The sequence below is a fragment of the Nothobranchius furzeri genome, chromosome 8 (genome assembly GCF_043380555.1).
Source record: "Nothobranchius furzeri strain GRZ-AD chromosome 8, NfurGRZ-RIMD1, whole genome shotgun sequence".
In the NCBI taxonomy this organism is placed as follows: Eukaryota; Metazoa; Chordata; class Actinopteri; order Cyprinodontiformes; family Nothobranchiidae; genus Nothobranchius; species Nothobranchius furzeri.
This window is the reverse complement of record NC_091748.1, coordinates 81,064,680-81,086,395: the sequence shown is the minus strand read 5'-3', so window position 1 is coordinate 81,086,395 and position 21,716 is coordinate 81,064,680. Positions and strand designations below refer to the sequence as shown.

Here is a 21,716-nt window from a genome sequence, read left to right as displayed (position 1 = left end):
GTCTGCTGTCTCTGTCGTAGGGAGTGAGTTTTGTGTGTGTTTGTTAGCGTTTGCTGCCTGGAAGAAGCACTAGCCGCTGCAGCCGCAGGCTTTTTAGCTTTAGCTGCCAGCTGGCTCTCGTTGTATTGTTTGGGATGCCTTCTTTTCAAGTGATTAAACAAGTTTGTGGTGTTGCCATCACTTGCCTTGACGCTCTCCTTGCAAACTTTGCAAATGACGTTTCGCTGCTCTTTGTCATCTGGTGAAAAACCAAACCAGTTCCATATAATGGATAGGGATGGGTACCTTTGACATTTGAATCGATCCGGTACTTATTCCCGGTACCTACGAATCGATACCGGTACTTAACGGTACCAATTTGATACTTTTGAGTGTTTCATATTTTAATTCTCTTTTATAATTAAATATATATTTTTTCTCAATATATAACAATATTTGATATATATCACGATAAATAACATACAACTGTTTGTATTTTAACATCGTCCTTGTAGTTTTTATAAGCTGATAATTAAACTGAAGCAAACATCTTTACTGTGAACTAAATTTACTGTGTATCTTCATTCCTTTGGTCATCTTTTTTCATTTGATTTTTCCTACTGGGAAGTTAGAATTTCCGAGGAGAAACCGAACGCACCATTAGCTGATAACAATGGTGGCAATGGAAGCTAACATATCAAGCTAATGTTATCTTTAACAGTTTATTTAACTGCTGGCGCAGATTAAAACGATGATGCCTCAAACTTAGATCGTTGTTGCTGGTTTCATCTTCACCCAATCACCCGTCGCATTTAGTAAAGTGAAGCCAAACTTTAGAGCGCGTTCATGTTCATCTAGTCGGAAAATCGGAGTTCCGAGGAGAAAGCGAACGCACCATTAGCGAAACGGAAGCTAACATATCAAGGTAACGTTATTTTAAACATTTTATTTACCTACCGGAGCAGATTAAGATGAGGATGTCTCACTTAGATCGTTGTCTGTCGCTGGTTTCATCATCACCCAGTTACCCATCACATTTAGTGAAGTGGACCCAAGCGTTAGCGTGCGTTCTTTCTACCATGCTGCTCTGTTTACAACGGGCTCGCAGCGACCGACGACATAACGCTCTTGCGCATGCGCAGCTGTCCAGGCAAGTTCTCGTTATGAAGGACGGGTACCGAAACGAGGCACCGTTTGAAATGACGTGAATCGGTGCTCGGTCGGTACTATAGAAAAGGCGTTCCTCTTCGGAACGAAAACCTCGTTGTCGCTTTCAGCCGCGGCCGAAGCCATGTTTGTTCACACACAGTTGAAAACAAGCGGGGCACTAATATAATACTATGACTCACTCTGATTGGTTAAGGGTCAAACAAAGGCGTGTCATTCACCTGGGGTAGGTTCCCTTTTCATTCAGAGGCAGAAATTCAACAGCAGAGCTGTGAATCGTGATAAAAAGGTCTCTCAAAAATGACAGACCGTCAGATGTGTAGATCGTAAAACGGTCTAAAATCGTCATATCGCCCAGCCCTACCCTAAGCTACACCTATCTGTGACCTAAGATGCTTGGTCCAAGTTAAACAGCTTAAAGAGCAAGTCACCCCCTACCAGAGTCTAACTCCACTCCCACTTCATGTTTGAAAAATGCAACACATGCTGTTGCCTGGCAGACCGAGAGGGCGGAGCCGCTAACAGATACACACACACTCAGGCTCACGACAGCATTGTGACATCATAATGTACCAGTTTACATCATAGCATACTTCTTAGCCAATAGCGGTGGCAGATTTAAATTAAAATACAGTGCAGAGTTTTTACCTGACAACGGCACAACACTGCCAGTTTTAGGCAGAATATTTAAATTTTAACTAAGATGCACTGAAGTGCCAAATTATTGATGGCACGTGTCTGCAGCACGATTAGACACTCGTTTATTTAGTTTATCAGCAAAAAAAAATGTTTATTTGGGGGTGACTTGCTCTTTAAGGGCAATTCTCATCTGTTTTGTTTGATCTCATCTGTAGACATTTATTATAACTGGGGATGTCAAACAACTAATTTTTAAATGTAATTAAACATAGGCTGTGAATTAATCAAAATTAATCACTATTTCCAAAAATGACTGAAAAAATACCAAATAAAACAAAAGTAAATGAATGCCATCCTCATTGTGATGATGCCCTGGGCAACTGCCATACAGTCACATCAAGAAATGCTGCTGATCATTCCAATGATCCCAAATAGACTCACATTAGGCCACATGAAAGCAACTGAACCCAAAAATACATTAACCAGTATATAACTGCACTCACACAACACGCCTGCAGCGAGAGTTGGTACTTCCTCCCTTTTAAAAGCGTTTTCGCTTCTGAGGACATTGTGGTGCTAGTAGTCTGGCCCCAGTGTGATCAACCAGTTTCTGTGGGAATGTGACGGCGGAACCGGTTCGCAGCAGCGCGAGTCCCCCCCCCCCCCCCCCCCCCCCCATCTAATAGCGTCGCGCTTACGATTTTATAGACTATTTTTAAGAGCTTAGGGCATGTCTAGCATGTGTAATAATCCGGGGCTTGGGAGAATCACTTTTGAAAAGTTTTTAACTTACCCGGACACAGAGCTCTGTCCTTCCTCGCTGATGATTCGCATAATCAATGTAGTACTCCCGTGCCATGCTAAGTCTGACCTACAAACGTTGCAGGTAACGAATGTCTTCGCCTGATTTAACTAAAAATGCTCCCAAACTTTAGAAGTTTTTACCTTTTTGGGTCTCGCTGCTTCTGCCGGCTAGTCCCTCGCGCTGATCTGACTTGCTTCCGGTCTGTGCGCAACGGCGGCCGGGGGGGTGGGGGGGTGAGGGGTGGGTGGAAGAGTTGCACAACACAACGAATCGATGACGCAATTCGTTGCCAACGCTTTTAGTAATCGATTTTCATCGATTTATCGATTTGTTGTTGCAGCCCTAGATGAGATCAAACAAGACAAATGAGAATGCCCTTAAGCAGTTTAACTTAGACTAAGCATTTTAGGTCACAGATAGGTGTAGCTTAGGGTCTCTGTCTATACACTGGTTTTTCATTTTTTGAAAAATGAGGCAGAAAGAGGTGTTGTCTGGCGAACCGCATGGTACACATGGAAGGGGCTGGGTGGAGTCAACACTTCCTTACTTGCTATGCATGTTGATAAGCTTACATTTTTGCACTGCAATGCAACTTATCTGAAGCTGTAAGACATTTTAGGTGATAGCATGTTGTTTTTCTGCTATTGAACTGTTCTAATAACGTTGTGTTTAATAAAGTGAAGGAAGGAAAGAAAAAACGTTTCCCTAGCAGTTTTTTTAAATTTCCCCATCCGATTCATCGATTATCCAAATAATCGTTTGTTGCAGCCCTAGCTTTCGACGTCACTGCCGTCTTTGTCAGAGTAACTGCCGGATGTTACCGAAGACGAAGACGCAGAGATGTCGCAACATGTCGACAAAGGTAAAAACAAACCCTCATCACACTGCATACAACGAAGAACTAAAGAAAACAAAATCAGAAAATAAACAGTACAAATGTAACAAAGAAGCCTGTTTAAAACACTGTGGAGCACAGCCAGCAGAAAGTGAACAGTTGATTAGCTTTTGGATGGCAGAAGCGACACTACTGAAGGCTTGTTTAAGGAGAAGAGGCAGAAGACAATTCAGGGGGCAGCTAGAAGGTCATAGGTTGCCACAAGCCAACAAGCAGTCCCGGAGCATCTGCAGAGACACATGCAATCTGCTCATTTTCCATGTTCTCTCAGCGCATCTGCATTCGCTTCTGAGAGTGCGGGGGTGCCATTAGGCCATGGCGCAGGTTTTGTTCTAGAGCACATAACTTTGAGAGGAGCAACAGAGTTTAAAAAATCATTACAAGTTCTGTTAAAGCAGTCTGCCAGGGCATCAACACCATCAGATTCAGAGCCCATCAGTCCAGAGGTTGCAAAAGCGGCTGAAGTCCGACACAGCTGCATCATTTAAAATTCTTCTACACGCTGGAGCGCCTAGCTTCTCCACAGGACAGCGTAGTTCAGCAGTGAACAGAAAATTATCTGAGATACCGAGATCTGTTATATCAGTAATACTTATGTCCAGTCCATGTGACAAAACTAAATCAAGCGTGTGATTCTTTTCGTGAGTTGGACCAGTAACCCACTGCACAAAAATAAAGGAGTCAATAACATTTTAAAACTCCTTGACCATGGGTCGTGCATTGCAGCACGGATGAATGTTAAAATCACAGACAATTATGAATAAATCAAATTTCAGAGAAATCCCGGCTACAAAGCCAGAGAACTCCTTTATAAAGTTATTGTTCATTTTTGGTGAGTGATAGATGCGCGCACACAGCACTGCCGGTGACAGACGCAGTTCAAACAGCTGAAGCTCTAAAGTGGAGAATGGTTCAAGTTGGAGAATTGGATTGCAGGGAAAGGAGATTTTATAAACTGTAGCCAGTCCTCCACCCCTACCAGAGGTGCGAGGAGTATTTAAAAAATAACTGTTGGGGGGACAAGTTCTAAGAAAGGCACGTTCTCACCTCTTTGGACCCACATCTTGCACAGAAGCATAAAATCCAATTGATCAGTCTTGGAAAAAAAAAATTCAACTAAAACATCTTGTTTGCCAGTGATCTTGAATTTAGTGAGGCCATCTTGATATAAGATTCCTCATTTAAGGTCCGATTCCAAGGCAGAGAGCAGAGGTTGGTAAAATCCATGCCGTGTCATGGCCACTTGGACCGGTAGGTCAGTGCACCCTAGGGCAGCTGTGGCTACATCGTAGCTCATCACCATCAGTGTGTGAATGTGTGTGTGAATGGATGAATGATACACTGTAGTGTAAAGCGCTTTGGAGTCCTTACTCTGAGAGGCACTATACAAATGCGGGTCATTTATCTTTTATCAGTCAGATGATCCGATGAGCCGCCATATCCAGGAATAATGGGCCGGATCCATCAAGGAATTAAATCCAAAGGACCCGAGGTTCCGTCAGTAGCTCGCTGGATGGCTCAGATTCTAACGAGCACACCAGAGTGCCTTCCTCGTCTCTGTGCCCTCTTCCAGGGGTGGCCTGGGACCAGACGCAGCAAGGTGGGAGTGGCCGAGATGACAGGTGGAGGAGGAAAGTATGAAGACTGTTCTTCCATATTATTCCAATCTCACTTCTTTAAACTCAAACAACCCCAGAGTACTTTATACAGCAATTAACTCAGTTCTGAAGCTAAATGATCATCATGTGCTGCAGGCTTCAGCTAAAATGTGTGATGAGTTCCGTAACTTTTTTATTGGGAAAGTTGCTGCGCTCCGGGCTACCATGTCTAGGGCACCGGTATGTGGCCGTTCTGTTACTGCCATCAGAGGTTTGGTGGCATTTCAACAAATTAGTCTAGATGATTTGATCAAGATTGCTGGGAAGGCTAAAGCCTGGTTTATGCTTCTCCGTCAGCTCCGCAAGGGACAGACACGCACGGATTGACGGAAGCGTTTTGCTCTTGTACTTCTCCGTCTCCTGGGGAGTGTTGCAAAGCAATTGCCCGGCAGGACCACAGAGGGCGTAGCGCTGTTCTGTGGTATCCTGTCATGTATCGGCCCAAGATCGTGTGTTTATATTGTGTTTTTTGTGTATATAAGAGACTTTTAACACGGACATATTTGTCTCTCATTCTCCCACCGCTTCATGCGCTCCCCACCTCTAAACCCATGTTTCCTGTCATTTCCGTCCACCAATAAAACGCTTGCTGCGCATCTTTTCACTCCTCCAGTCACGGGAGGATGAAACGTTCATATTTTTAGAGTTTTTTCGCGAGGTATTCTTCAAGCTTCTCCGTGTCTGCCGCTAGTTATCCTCGGCTCTCTTTGCAATGGCGGCGCTGTAAACAACAGCGGCGTCCTGACCAATCACAAGCTTGCGTAATCCGTTTCGTTCGACGGATGTTTAAAAAAGTGGGCTCGACTCCGTACGTAGTTGCGTGCCTGCCGGAGCCCTACGCAAGGACGGATAATGGCGTTGCGTGTCTCCGCACTGACGCAGACGGAGAAGCATAAATCAGGCTTTAGCCGAGCAGCTCGCCGGATGACATGATACCAAAGCACCTCTTTAAAGAAGTCTTTCCAGTAGTCGCCCCTCTAATATTGCACATAATTAACATGAGTCTCAGTTCTGGTACAGTCCCTGACAATTTCAAAAAGGCGGTTATTCAACCTTTGCTCAAAAAGCCTGGACTGGATGCTTCGCTGGCTGCAAACTACAGGCCCATTTCGAAACTTCCTTTCTTAAGTAAGGTGCTAGAGAAATGTGTTTACCACCAGCTCTTGGTTTTCATGGATGAGAATGCCATTTTTGAGACTTTCCAGTCTGGCTTCAGAGCTCTACACTAGGGCTGTCGCGGTTGAGGAATTCCTCCTGCGGTGATTCAGGGTGGCTTAATATTGCGGTATGCGATATTATTGCAGTCCTTTTTTAATTGCAGCACTATCTAAACATAATGTTTACACATTTAAAAAAGGTTAAAAATTTCCGTGCCTTCTTTTATAAGGCTTTACTGAATGCAGATCAAAGGGCAGTAACAACACAGATCGCAGTAACGTTTGTTTCTCCGACAGTCGGAGTCCGACTGAACTTAAAAACAACAAAATTCAGGAGAAGGTTAAACTTTTAAATGCAAATTTGGCTGCAGCATCTAACAAATAAGAAACAAGTCCCCATTTTGTTTAGTTGTTTAAAATCAAGCATAAAAAATTACATGTACCGGGCGTGCGCGCGCCGGGGGGCGGGCGCACTATCATTTCACTTTCACACACACGAATGACGGTGCTTTATAGCTCGGTCACGTCCTTGTTACCTACAAGGAAAACCAGCATGTTAACCATATACGGTTTGAGAGAGGATCTGAGAGGGGTGGCAACATTTCCAGCAACACTGAAAACCCTCTCGGATGGTGCGCTCGTTGCACTTACCCCAAATTCCACTACCTCCGCTCCCCTCCACTCCGGTCCGGCCCCGCTCGCTTCCGAACTCAACTTGCGTGCGACTGGCGAGCAAAGGGAATCTCTCCCGGTTGTTGCTCCACCATGTCAGGGTGGTTTCTTTAGGGTGGATGCATTCCTCCTGCAGGTAGCGAGTGAGCTCCAGCTCGGCTCAAACTCTCTTTGGGACGGTTGCAGAAGCAGTGCTTGTCCGGGACTTCAGTAGGTCTCCGAGCGTTTATTATTATTTTTTGCCGCTGGTGGCAGCTCTGTCTCGGCCAAGGACCCTGGCTGCGCAGCAGCTGACGTACTGAAAACCAAAGTGCTCCCAAAGGAGCGAAGTAACGTTTCGTTTTGATACCAGTGCAGCCATCCTTCTCAACATGCATCATTGAGTTGAACCAAGTTCAGTAATCGCGGTGGCCCATGATGCAGCGCGGTGGGCTTCTTCATATTGCGATATTTCATTTTTGCGGTTACCGCGACAGCCCTACTCTACACAGCATGGAGACTGCACTGGCTAGAGTGCTCAATGACATCTATCTAGCGACTGATAGCGGTAATTCTGTGTTGTTACTTCTGCTGGACCTCACGACCACCTTTGACACGATAGATCATGAAGTGCTGTCAGGATTTCAGGGTTAGCCCTGGAATGATTTAGGTCATACCTGACAAACAGAAAAATGTGTGTTAAGATGGGAAGTTATTCCTCAGAGTATTCTGATCTACCCTGGGGGGTACCACAGGACTCGGTATTGGGACCTCTGTTATTTTCTGTTTACATTCTGCCCTTAGGTGACATCTGTCATGAGCTTGGAGTTCAATTCCACCTATATGCTGATGATTGTCAGCTGTACCTGCCTCTGAACACGTCAAGTGGTCTCTCTATTTCTGTTCTTACGAACTGTTTGAGGGAGATCAAGACCTGGATGACTGAAAATTTTCTGAGCCTAAATGATCAGAAAACAGAGGCTGTATTGTTTGCTCCAAGCAGACATTGTGACTCTTCCCTAACTGACTGTGGGTCATTTAATGGCCAGCTGACTACAATGGTGACTAATCTTGGTGTTAAACTGGATAGCGCCCTTAGTTTTGACAACCACATCAATGGAGTTATCTCCTCCTCCTTTTTCCACATTTGTCGGCTGTCAAAGGTCAAACCATTTTTGTCACGTCATGATCTTGAGACGGTGGTCCATGCTTTTATTACGGTGCGATTGGACTACTGCAACTCTGTTTTATTCTGTGTGAGCAAGGGCTCAATAGCCCGGTTGCAAATGGTGCAGAATGCTGCTGCCAGATTTTTAGAGGGCAGGCGCAAGTTTGACCACATGACTCCTGTCCTGGCTGCGCTTCATTGGCTGCCCGTTGATGTAAGGATTCGTTTTAAAATACTCTTATTGGATTTTAAAACATTAAATGGTTTAGCCCCTCCTTACTTGGTGTCACTGCTTCAACCATACACCCCTTCATGGTCACTCCGCTCAGAGAACCTCATGCTCCTCTCGGTCCCAAGAACGCGCCTAAAGACATGTGGTGATAGGGCCTTTGCGGTGGCAGGTCCTAAGCTTTGGAACAAGCTTCCTCTCAGCATAAGGGCCTCCACCTCTGTTGCAGTTTTTAAGGCAAGGCTAAAAACCTACTTTTATGATCTGTCTTTGAGCCTTTCTAACTAGTTTTATTGTTAAACTTATAGCAATCTGTGTACTCACTGTATTTTCATCTGTATCTTGCGATACAATGTTTTTATTTTCTGGACTTAATGTTTTATGTTTTTTACTTGATCAGTGTAGCGCCTTGGTGGCATCTTTTTGCCTGTAAGGCGCGATTTACAAATAAAGTTGAGTTTGAGTTCCGTTAAAATACCACTCCGAAAAAATTCATGACTCCTTAATCTTAAAAATTGACTGGCGATCATAAGCAAGGAGACCAGATACATTCCAAACCAGCACAAATAAAACATGTTACAGGAAAAATCTCAGTGCTAAGAGATGAGTCGCCATGCACACTGCTGGCACCGTCATTACTCTCCTGGCCAAATTTCTCCGGACAAAGTTCAAACACCACTAGAAACAATACTTAGTATATATGTTGTGTGTGTGTGTGTGTGTGTGTGTGTGTGTGTGTGTGTGTGTGTGTGTGTGTGTGTGTGTGTGTGTGTGTGTGTGTGTGTGTGTGTGTGTGTGTGTAATGAGTCGTGGCGGATGGCTGCTTATACTGACCCAGGATCTGCTGAGAACCTTTTAACTAATTGTCATAATGAACTGAAGTCAACTGGAAAGTTTTACTTTAAGTGCCTTGAGACAATTTTTGTTGTGGTTTGGCGCTATATAAATAGACATATATATATATACATATATATATATATATATATATGTATATATATATATATGTCTATTTATATATGCTTCTTTTGCTTCCTCTCAAATGATGAGACTACCAGGAATATTCACCTTTCCTGAGGCATAATTATATTACGTTATAATGAATATAATTGAATAGAAATCCAAAATCTAATAGACAAACAGGTAAGGGGGCATGCAGACCGGTACGTGTGAGATAGACAGACAGGTAACGGTTGCGGAACGTGCAGAACTGCCCACGCGCCTCTGGTTACTGGATAAACAGAACAAAACATAAAGCATGAGCTGGGCGTGCAGACACGCGCACACGCACAGCTGCCGGTCGTTCTCACCTTAAATTATCGAGACGGTTGGATGCAGAAGCCAAACCGGATCCGTCACCGCCTGTGCCGCGTTCCTATGAGTCTTCCTAAATCCAGTTCCGGTCCAGTGGGTATGGGTCCGGACTCTGCTCTTCTCTTCCGCAGCAACCGCAGATCTGAGACCCGCAAAACCTTCTCGGGCCGCCCGAGGTGCACTTGGATCGAGTGCGCGTGCGCGGATCAGTGTTTGGGAGGGAGTCATATTGGGGACCATGGGTGGGCGTGGCCATGGGCAAAGCTGCAACAAGGATCATTACACGGTAGCTGGCAGGGGCGATTCTAGGATCAGAGGTTTAGGGGTGCTGAGCACCCAGAGAGCTGCCCATCCAAGGCAAGATTAATTTCAGGTTTTGTACATTTTAACACAATCTCACTGCCACATTTGTAAAACAAAATCAAAACACTCTCTTCCACAAATAAAGAAAAGGTTTCAGAAATCACAAGCAATGCTTTAGGGATTCTATTACAACAATCTAGTCCAGATTCAAAGGCTTTAGTGATTCCCAGCTCCCTTCCTCGAGGGCCGGTTTCCAGCATGTTTTACTGTTCCCTACTTCAACACACCTGATTTTATTCAGCAGGTAACTAGCTGGCCTCTGCAGAGCTTGTGAGACGCTGCAGAGGTGAATCAAGTAAGTTTTATTACAGTGTGACAATTTGAAAGTGGTTGCCTGTAATAACTTTCCAATTTAATATAAAGGTATTCAATAAAATGTAATATTCATAAAAATATGGATTATCATTGCTGATGAAATTAGGTACTTTGAGTAAGGGAAACAACTCTATAATATTTTTACACAGAGGCAAAAAAATTATGGTTTATAAAAAATTAATTTATTACTTTATTTCTATTATCAATGATTATGAATGATGAATCACAGTGATATTAAATGAGACAATGAATGAACTCTGGTGAAACATGACCTGGTATGTTTGAACAGCTTCACTATGTAGCGTACCAAATGGCCATGTTTTCCATGAAAAATGACCTGAAGTTAACTTTTGACCTACAGGCCAAACTTCTTCACACAGGTAATTCTGACACCGTGGTGTGGATAAGAAATGACCTTGTGTGCCACATCTTAACCTTCTGGTCTCCAAACCAGAAAACACACTTCACTACAACCTCGTTACCAAGAAGGGGATCCGTAATAAATCCTTCTCCCGACTCCCTTATCTTAGCTGGAAAACCAAAGTCCCATGCAGAAAACGAGACTTTTACTCTCCGAATAAAGCTTCTCTTTTAGCCCATAAATTACTGCAAAACGTCATATATATATTCTGTTGAACGAACAATTTGTTCAAATCCAAAGTGTTTGATTAATGTGTTCTATACTTTACATTGTGGGTTAAAATTAATATTTTTCCTGTAATGGTTTTTTTCAGATCTTAAATTACACCAAATCAGTGATTGTTGAATTAATAATATTTATCACTGGTCCAGGATCCTATGAACCCAGTTATGATTTTAACAGTAACCCACATATCGGACTTGGACCCTTGCACACCTCTCACATTCCTGTAATCAGCAGAGAGCGATCACATAAACATAAACCTAACCGGTCTAATCTTAATAATCTTAAACAGCTGTCAATAATCTCACCCCCAGTCAATCACACAGTCACTCCACCTTTAGTTACTATCAATATGGCTCTTTTAAATGTTCGCTCTCTGCTGAACAAAACTTTTATTATAAATGACCTCATTTTAGATAATCATCTTAAATGTGTATTTTTGACAGAAACATGGCTGAGTTCAGATGCTCCTGCTGTTCTCACAGAGGCCTCCCCACCAAACTTTAATTTTACTTATTCAATAAGAAATGGAAAAAAGAGAGGCGGAACTGCTCTTATAAGCTCTTCCACACTTTTCGCAAAACAAGTTTTATTTGATAACTACACCACATTCGAATATTGTGCAGCCATTTTCAGCGATCTTCAGATTTTGTGTGTTACTCTTTATAGGCCTCCGAGGCCCAGCACACTTTTTATACAGGAATTTTCCGAGTTTTTATCAATTCTGCACAACTCTTTTGACAGTATTATTTTAGCTGGTGATTTTAATTTACACATAGATGACCCTGCAGACCCTTTGACCACTGAATTTTTAAACATTTTGAGTTATATGGATTTTACACAACATGTTGCACAACCAACCCACGACAGAGGACACACCCTGGACTTGGTCATCACATATGGTCTGTCCACCGGTGTGTCCTCTGTCGTGGATTTAGCGATCTCAGATCATTTCTGTGTGTTTTTTAGCATTACCAGCATAATTCAGCAGGAGACCTCTGTGAGAACTGTAATGAAACGCCATCTAACCCCTGAAGTGGCTGCTGGTTTTCTGGAAACTTTTAAAAAGATCCCTCCTATTAATTCAAATGCCCCCTGTGATTTTATCTTCAATGATTTTAACAGCAGACTTAAATCTACTCTGGATTTGCTCGCTCCACCTAAGATTAAAAAGCTACAGCCAAAACCGGCTTCCCCTTGGAGCAATGAAAACTTAAAAATGTTGAAAAGATCTTGCAGGGCGGCGGAGAGAAAGAGGAAATATGAGAACACAATTAATAAACAAATATACACTGAATTATTAAAATCATACAACAAGGCTGTTAGACATTCCAGAAATAATTACTTTTCTAAAATCATCTCGGAACACAAAAATAATCCCAAAATTCTGTTTTCTGCAGTCACAAATATTTTGGGTCGTGAATGTAGTTCTCTCCAGAAAACCCCCTCGGACTCTCTCTGTGAGGAGTTTGCAGCCCACTTCAGAGGGAAGGTAGACACCATCAGACGTAACATTTTATCCTCCCAATGTCATGCTGCTCCCGATCAATCTGAGAGTGTGCGTCTACCTGAGGAAACACTGGACAGTTTTGTCTTGGTTGAAGTTGAGACTATTGATAAAGTTTCCTCCTCAGTGAGGCCCACCACGTGTGTTCTGGACCCGATCCCCACAAGGTTTTTTAAACAATTTTATGACTCATTTAGAGATGAGATTTTAACTTTGAACTGTTCCCTTCAGACGGGGGTCTTTCCTGCTGCTTTTAAACGGGCGGTGGTGAGGCCCCTGCTGAAGAAGAGCAATTTAGATTTTAATGACTTTAACAATTTCCGACCGGTATCCAACTTACCATTTTTAAGCAAAATTTTAGAGAAGCTTGTTTTAATTCAACTCAATGATTTTATCAACCACCAACATGTCCTAGAGAAATTTCAGTCTGGTTTTAGGGTGAACCACAGCACTGAGACGGCCCTTCTGAAGATTTTAAATGATTTTAGAACAAATTATGATGCTCGGAGGGCAACAGTGTTGGTTCTGCTGGATCTAAGCGCTGCCTTTGATACAGTAGACCACACTGTTCTTTTAACCCGTTTGAAACAGATCAGCCTCTCTGGTGCTGTTCACAGTTGGTTTACTTCCTACCTCACAGACAGGACTTTTATGGTGAGTCTGGATACCTGTTCCTCTGGGGTCCACAGCATCACATGCGGGGTGCCTCAGGGATCAATTCTAGGCCCAGTACTTTTTAACCTCTATATGCTCCCTCTGGGCAGCGTCATCAGGAGACATGGGGTGAATTTCCACAGTTACGCTGACGATACACAGTTGTACATCTCCGTGTCTCCTGATGACTCTCAGCCAATGGAAACACTTTTTAATTGCATTTTAGATATTAAATCATGGATGACTAAAAACTTTCTCCAGCTCAACCAGGACAAAACTGAAGTTTTAGTCATCGGTCCTGAGGCCCAGAGAGAGAAACTTTTACCTAAACTACAGTCAATGTCTTTTTATCCATCACCACAAGTGAAGAATCTGGGTGTTATTTTCGACTCTGGGCTGACTTTTATCCCCCACATTAAAAACATCACAAAAATAGGTTTTTACCATCTTAAGAATATCGCCAGAGTCCGCCCCATTCTCTCTCGGGCCAATACGGAGACGCTAGTGCATGCTTTTGTAACCAGTAGAATTGATTACTGCAATGCCCTGCTTTCTGGTCTTCCCAAAAAGAGCATCTCAGGTTTACAACTTTTACAAAACTCAGCAGCACGTGTCCTGATGAAGACCAGGAAGCGGGAACACATCACTCCGGTTTTAAAATCACTGCACTGGCTCCCCGTATGTTTCAGGATTGATTTTAAGGTTCTTTTAATGGTTTTTAAGTGTCTTAATGGTCTTGGGCCTTCTTATCTTTCAGAACTGCTTTTACTGTATAAACCCTCGCGGTCTCTGCGCTCCTCTGGCAGCCGTCTCCTAGTTATCCCTAAAGTTAAGACTCACACCCACGGCGAGGCGTCCTTCAAGTACTACGGCCCTCGCCTTTGGAACGGGCTGCCGGAGGACCTCAGGTCCGAAGGGAACATCCAGGCTTTTAAGAATAGGCTCAAGACCCACCTTTTTAGCTTAGCTTTTAACTGATTACTATTTATCTATAAATACATATTTATCTCTTTTATTATTTTTATCATTTTATATACATCTTAGTGTTTTTATATGATTATGTTTTCTTTTACTATCTTTATAATCACTTTTTATCAGTTACTTTTTATCATTATTAGCTTTTATTATTTTATATGTTATATATCTTAAATCCTCCAGTGTTTCCTCTGCGGAGCCCTCTGCCTTGGGGCCGGTGGTCAGGGGCGGCGGCGGCCGGGGCGCTCCCCAGGTAGTGCCCGGGCACTGGTGGGGGTTTCTGCCCTACGCCACTGGGCATCATGGGCCAGTGTCTTGGCTCCTGCCGTGGATCTGTTGCAGCCAGGGCAGATGGCTCCGCTGATGATGTGTCGTTCATTACCTGACCCATCTGAACTCAGCCTATTGTTTCCTCTGGTGTTCACGAGTGTGCGTGTGTGTGTGTGTGTGTGTGTGTGTGTGTGTGTGTGTGTGTGTGTGTGTGTGTGTGTGTGTGTGTGTGTGTGTGTGTGTGTGTGTGTGTGTGTGTGCGGGTGATTGTATGTCCACTTTGGAAGTTGGGTGCGGGAGGGGAACTGTAATTTTTAATTGTTTTATACTTGGGGAGGGGGGCTGGGATGGGAATGTGGGATCTATGGGGCCATTTTAATCTGTAAAGCACTTTGAGTTGCATTTTTTGTATGAAAAGTGCTATATAAATAAAGTTGATTTGATTTGATTTGATGATCAGTATGAACACAATGATATCTGTCACACCCTGTCCTGTCTCCCCATTCTGTTCAGTCCCGTGTCCCTGTTAATTGCTCCCACCTGCCTCTCGTCACCCTATCACCCAAGGTCCCAGCTCCTCCTGTATTTAAACCCTGTCAGTCCTTTTTGTTTTGTCGGTTCATCGTTTCTTGTCCTGCGTGTTTTATTAAAACCCTTTTGAATGTCTCGGTCTGTTTGCCCTGACTTCAAAGTCAAAGTCATTTATTGTCATTTCTACCTCATGTGCAGGACATACGGAGAAACGAAATTGAGTTTCAGTACACACAATTCAAAGATCAGACATACGTGGGTAAGACACATAACGAGAATTGGTGACTGCGGTCATTCGCAACATGAGTCGCGCTACCTTAATAGATAGATGAAAAGGGTGTTACATGAGGATAAGTGGGGGTAGGTAAAAAAAAAGGCATAGCAGAGTTAGACCCAGCGGGGAGTAACTCTATTATACAAAAAAAACCTCCTTTCACATGGAAGCACAGACAGCACAGATACAACATCAGAGTCCGATGGGGAGGCGGGGATGGGCGGGATCCTGAAGCCTCCAATGGGAGCTGCCACTGCGGCGCATCGACCAGCTGCAGACCAACAGGTGGGAGGGAGAGATAAGGAACAGAGAGCACATTGAAGTTTCCCGCAGACGTCTCAATCTGAAGGAAGAGGGTGAAGGTCGGGACACAGCATCTGTCGGCATTCCTCCTTTCGTGGGGGTGTGTTGAGGCGGCCTTGAGAGGCTGCTATGGTGTCAGATAAGGATAAACATGACTTTGTTTAGGGCAGGCAGAGATAATTTTCCTCTCCGTCTTGGAGTCTCTAAGTGGTCATTCATGTCCACCAGTGAAGCCAATTTTACATTCCACATCCCCGCATCGTCCGGCGACCCTCTCCGAGATCAAATCCGTCTTGCGTACTATCACAGGCAACGCCGCGAGGACAATATCCAGCTTACGGTTCACCTCGAGTAACGTCCCAGTCTGTGAGGTCACCGCCCGAGCGGCACATTCCGTGGGCACGGGTCGCACTCCAATCGCTCCCGTCTTCCCAAATTTCCAGAAAACCAGATATCCTCCCACTCCAATCAGAAGAAATCCAGTGATCAACAGGCCGAACATCCACAAATCTTCCACATCCTCGATGGACAGCTGAGAGAGGCACACGATTCGCCAGACCTCCCAAGAATCGAGTGCATATCCCGATGCGAATGTCCCCTTGGGACAGGTGGGAGCCCCCTTCTCCGTTCTCATCGTAGAAAAAATTTTGTCAATCGCGTTGAATGACCAATTAATTAAGTCCATATTTCCAAAAAAGAGTAGTGGTTTCAGGAGAAATGCAGAGAAGTGCTCTGTAGGCAGACGGGACAAGAGCCTTGGGGAAGCCGATAAGGGAGCTGAGAAAAAAGCGTCTGTACTCACCTCCGCTCTCCTCACCCGCACGTTGTGACAATATCATGATATTATTAGCAATGTTTAACATTTTTGCACCGCATAACTGTCAGGGCTGGCACAAAGGACTGGACCCAAATGCAGAGTTCGGCAATAACAAGGCTTTTATTTAGGCAAAAACTTAACTAATTAAGGATCAAAAACAGAACTGAGTCAAAGCACCCAGAGATCAGTAGCTTAATGCCTGGGTGGAACGAGAGAGTGAAAACTAACGAACTGGCAGCTGGGAAAAATCAGAGTAATGACAAACAGGAAACAGAACTGAAACAGGAGAGGTGACACCAAAATAAAACAGGGAGTGGGATGGATGAACAGGTCTCACAGCAGGGCATGACAGCAATAAGACTGAGATCCTCCTCACTGGCACCAAGTCATCTCTATCCAAGACCAGTTCATTCTCACTCAGCTTCGACAACACCACTTCTCCCCAGCGCCAAAGCTAAGAGCTTGGGTACCATCTTAGACAACACCTTATCCTTCATTCCTTATATTAACAACACAATAAAAACTGCTTATTTTCATCTTCACAATATCAATCGGCTCCGCCCCTCCCTCAGTCAACACTCCACTGCTATTTTGGTCCACAGCCTGGTCACCAGTCGCATCGATTACTGTAATGCCCTCCCCTCTGGTCTCCCTCTAAAATCACTCAACAAGTTACAGTTAGTCCAAAATTCAGCTGCCCGGATAATCACCAAGACCTCCACTTGTGATCACATCACCCCTGTCCTGCAGCAACTTCACTGGCTCCCTGTCAAATACAGAATTGACTACAAGATACTTCTTCATGCCTTTAAAGCCATCCACAATCTCGCTCCCCCATATCTTTCTGATCTCCTCCACATTGTCACTCCCACTCGCTCTCCCGATCATCATCTTCACCTTCCCTGTCTGTTCCTCGCACTCGTCTCAGTACTATGGGAGCCAGAGCTTTCAGCCACTCAGCTCCAAAACTCTGGAACGCTCTACCGCCTGACCTCCGCAATATAAACTCCTTCTCAACCTTCAAGTCTCAACTCAAAACTCACATGTTCCGCCTGGCTTGCTCACTGCAACTGTCCTCCTTCCATCTACTCTTTTTAGTCTATTACTGCTCCGACTCTACCCGTGGGAATTACTCTTAGCATTTATTTCTTGTTGTTTGTATTGCTTGCTGTTCCTTATATTTTGTCTTGTACAAAGACCTTGAGAGTTTTGAAAGGCGCTTGAAATAAAATGCATTATTGTTATTATTATTATTAGAACCTCCCTCAACGACCGGCTCCTGACGGGCTCAAGTCACTAGCACAGTGGGCATAGAAGTCACGGATCAGAGAGGGATCCAGGACATCGCTGGCAGCCACCCAAGCGTTCCTCGGCAACGGGAGAGGTGACACCAAAATAAAACGGGAAGTGGGATGGATGAACAGGTCTCACAGCAGGGCGTGACAATAACTGTTATAAAATTTTTACTTCACACTAAGAATAACCTTTAAGTATCTGAGTGAAGGAGTGATTTCCTGAGTTTTTGTTGACGCACTTCAAAACTTGTCAAATTCTGATGTGTCTAAAAATGTCATCAGCAGTTAATAAAAGTTCTTTGCCAGCTTACTTTGTTAAGCTGACCGGGTGAGCAAGCATTTGGAACCATCCTCTCTTTTGACGTCACAGTGTCACAGCCTCTCTGCAATGCTTGCGAGTGGTTTCAGACACTACAGCTCCTCAAACATGGAACGCTTAACCTGCAGACCCTGGTAGTATCTGTATCTCATGACCAGTGAAATCTGAATTCAAAGGGAGCTGCGACTCTTTCAGATCCTAGGAGTTCGGTGAACTCAACTCCCTGGCGTCTTATTCTCTGGACCCAGAGAGCGACCATCACACAAGGGTATTGTAGACTCTGCACGATGGTGTTGGATGGTTTTCTGAATAATCTCTAGCTTGTTAAACCATACAGTTAAACTGATTTTACAACCCAGGCATCGCAAGATCTCTCAGGTACTTAAATAAGGTTTTGCTACAAACATCTATGTTATGGAAATGTTATGCTTATTATTTCTTAATCACTGATCCAATCATCTGAATATAATATGTATTTCTCTATGCCTAAATGTACGCTCATTTATTCAGACACAGCCAACCTCACACTCACACACACACACACACACACACACACACACACACACACACACACACACACACACACACACACACACACACACACACACACACACACATTTTCTTATCTAATGTTTTAAATAAACTGGGAGTTCAGGAGCTCGGGGCAGCAGCCTTGTAGCTTCTGCCTCCTCATTGCAATCTGGATACTTGTCTGTCATTTGTTTACTTTTCTCTGGTTGCAGGCACTGGGTTGTTGATGAAATCCTTGACAATCTAGCTTACATTCCATCATTTCATTCATACTTTGTCTTGTATAATCATTAATTCAGAAAAACATAATTAAATTCATTTTTATAACAATATCCTTGACTCTGAATTAAATGAAGTGTGTTCCCTTGAATATTCAAAAAACCTAAAGGTAATAATAAATCAAATATTCAAAGACCAGTCAGACTGATAATTCATATTTATCTGGAATGTCAAGTAAAAACTGATATTATTATTGAATTGATATTAATGTCTTGACTGCTAAAACATCTGGTGCCTTATTAACAATGTTTAAACGCAGCTTCATCCTGTTGATAGTCCCCACCAGTCCCCACAGAAAGGGCTGACCTTGCCTCAGACCATCTTGATCTGGTTTATCAGTAACACTCCCATGAGAAAAGTCTAGAAACTGCTTTGTTGATTCAGTGTGCACCTGGAGCTGAGCAGCTTCCCGCCTTAGGGTCTACGTAATACAGTGATATGTGTGTGTATGTTTTTTTTCCCCCAACTCTGTGCTTCAATAAATGCTGTTGAGGGCTTCGGTCTGACGAGAGCGATCTGAATTCATGCTTGGTGTGTATTGATTTTCCTCTCCACTTTGCAAAGTCTAAGTTATGTTTATGTTTATTTGGCAGACGCTTTTATCCAAAGCGACTTACAATTTATAACCTATAGGGCATGTTGTGATCTGTGGGGGAAACCGGAGTACAGTGATCCCTCGCTACTTCGCGGTTCGTTTATTGCGGATTCACAACTTCGCGGATTTTTTCTTTGGAGCCTTATTCAGGGGAAATTTGTCGATTTGCGGTATTTTTCACTGATTCGCGGTATTTTTCTATGCGAAATATCAAAAAATTCCTGTTTTTTTTTTCATCAATTTCATCATAAAATGCACTTTTTGTAATAAAACTATAAAAAAAAAAACAAGTAAAAAATATTTTTTCTTGAGTTTTACTCACAAAAAGAGAATGTAATCATACGATAATTCAATATAGTACGGTACTGTAAATATGGTGTCCCTACTTCACGGATTTTCACCTATCGCGGCCAGGTCTGGAACGCATCTACCGCGATAAATGAGGGATCACTGTACCCGGAGGAAACCCACCCCTTATCTCTTTGTTTGTTTTAATTGTTTGAATGAATGAGAGAGTACCTGGACTTGCTTTATTCTTGTAGAAAGAAGGACATCGCAACTCATATCAACACACGTCTCACGTATCGGTGGTCAGGATTTTTATAGAGGTTGGTTGTCATGTCGTAAATCGAATCCTAAATCTGACCTCATACTGAAGACAGACGGTGTGACATTTAACATGGGAAATAAAAACTCAAACACCTTTGAGTAAAGATGGTACATTTATGGACACAAAACATGTGGGTAATGGGGAAATCAGAGGATGGATGAAAATAAACGATTTCTCTGGAAATTCGATATTTGATTGATATTTAATCTGCTATTTGAAATTTGATGAGCTGTCTCTGAGGCAACAGGGGCTGGAAGATCAGCAGCAGATTTACAGCCTGCCTCAAAATCCAAAATAACAGCAGCTGCACTCTGAACCACTAAGAGGCCTGAAGGTTACTTAACAAAAAAAAATGATGAAGAACTTGTCATGACTCGAGGAAGGTGTTTAACCCAGGACATGCAGAATCGACTCGACACCACTGGGTAAGTTAAAGAAAAGTTCTTCATTTTAAACCGGGAACAAAAGTTGCACTGGGAAGTCCAGTGGAGGGTGTGCCGTACGGCGTTTGTCCATAAAGTAATCCGGTGGGGAGCCAAGGTGAACGCCGGAGCAGGACCGGCTGGCCGAGGTGGGTGAGGTAGCGGAGAGAATCAAGGCAGGCGCAGTGAAGGAGGATGGGACATGGTTCTGGTGATCCGGGGCTCGAGCGGCGAGGGTAATGAATGGAGTGGACTTCTCCTGAACAGAGCAAACAAACAGGGGTTCAGAGGAGAATCCAAAAACGTAATCCAAAACAGTCCGTAGTCCTAAATTCAAATAATCCACAAACAAGTTCAAGCGAGCAAACGAGCAAACAAACATGAGTGGCTGGGGCTACCTAAACTGGAGCAATCATCCGGCGTAGAGTGGTGTCTCCATCCTCCCTTTGTACCAGACTTCCTGATTGGAGATTCAGTGCCGCTGCTGCCCCCTCTACTCCTCACCTGTGGGAAATTGACTCAAAGGTGGTTAGTGGGAGAGGAGCACTCACCTCGGCTCGTGAACATGACAGAACTAAGCACTGACCACACTACAATATAGACTTCAGCTGAAGGGATCTACCCTCTGGTTGAGGTAGCTACCCCAGGTTCGGTGGGTTAGGGTTAGGGTTTGGTGGCTGAAAGGGTTAGGGTTTAGTAGAACCTCTTGGACTGAGAAATTGGCTGTGTAATTAACAGTAATTCCAGACCAACAAAAAACTAGTGACTACAACTAGCATTTTTTATCTCCTTATTTTTATTTATTAAATTTTTTTTTAATCTTTGTCTCTGACATTTAAAATAAAATGAAGGGAGTTTCAGCAAACAACACCCGGGCGAAAAAATCTGGTGAGTAGTGCCTGCTGAATTCAAAAACTGCCTTTTGAACACTCTAAAAGTTAACGTTGGTCATAAACTAAATCTTCCTGGCGTTTGTCAAATGTAGATCAGCAAGGTCATATCAAAAAGAACACATGTATCATGGCCGTATCCTTGTCCACCAGTAAGAAAATATTCTATCAGCCAAGAGGCTGAAGCAGGAGTCAGAACAGCTTCATAACATTTCCTGGAAGGACAACAAAGAAAAATAACAAGAAAACTCTGGGTTGCAGCTTTAACTTAAATATGGGTTATAAATAAGTTAATATGCTTTAACTTAAATATGGGTTTCCACATTAAAAGCCTTTGAAATTAAGTATAAAGTTGCTGGACAGTTTGATTTGGGAAAATCTGCCTTTTGTGCCCCTTTGGAATTTAAATATCAACATCGGCTCATGCTGTTCGGAGCTGGTAGAGATAACAGAGTTAGAGAAGA

General features: G+C 43.4%; 2 protein-coding genes across 3 annotated transcripts in view; both read right to left on the bottom strand.

The window, feature by feature from the left end:
- plppr3b (phospholipid phosphatase related 3b) overlaps positions 1–9,885 on the bottom strand; it is an 89,070-nt gene extending 79,185 nt beyond the window's left edge. Inside the window, exon 1 of one of the 2 annotated variants that reach the window (XM_054738615.2) lies at positions 9,656–9,885. The gene's annotated coding sequence lies outside the window, so the exon portion shown is untranslated. The remainder of the gene's footprint in view (positions 1–9,655) is intronic. The other variant, XM_054738614.2, reaches the window with a different exon arrangement.
- LOC139071602 (spectrin alpha chain, non-erythrocytic 1-like) overlaps positions 1–21,716 on the bottom strand; it is a 337,529-nt gene that overhangs the window by 143,745 nt on the left and 172,068 nt on the right. The gene's annotated exons all lie outside the window — the stretch shown is intronic.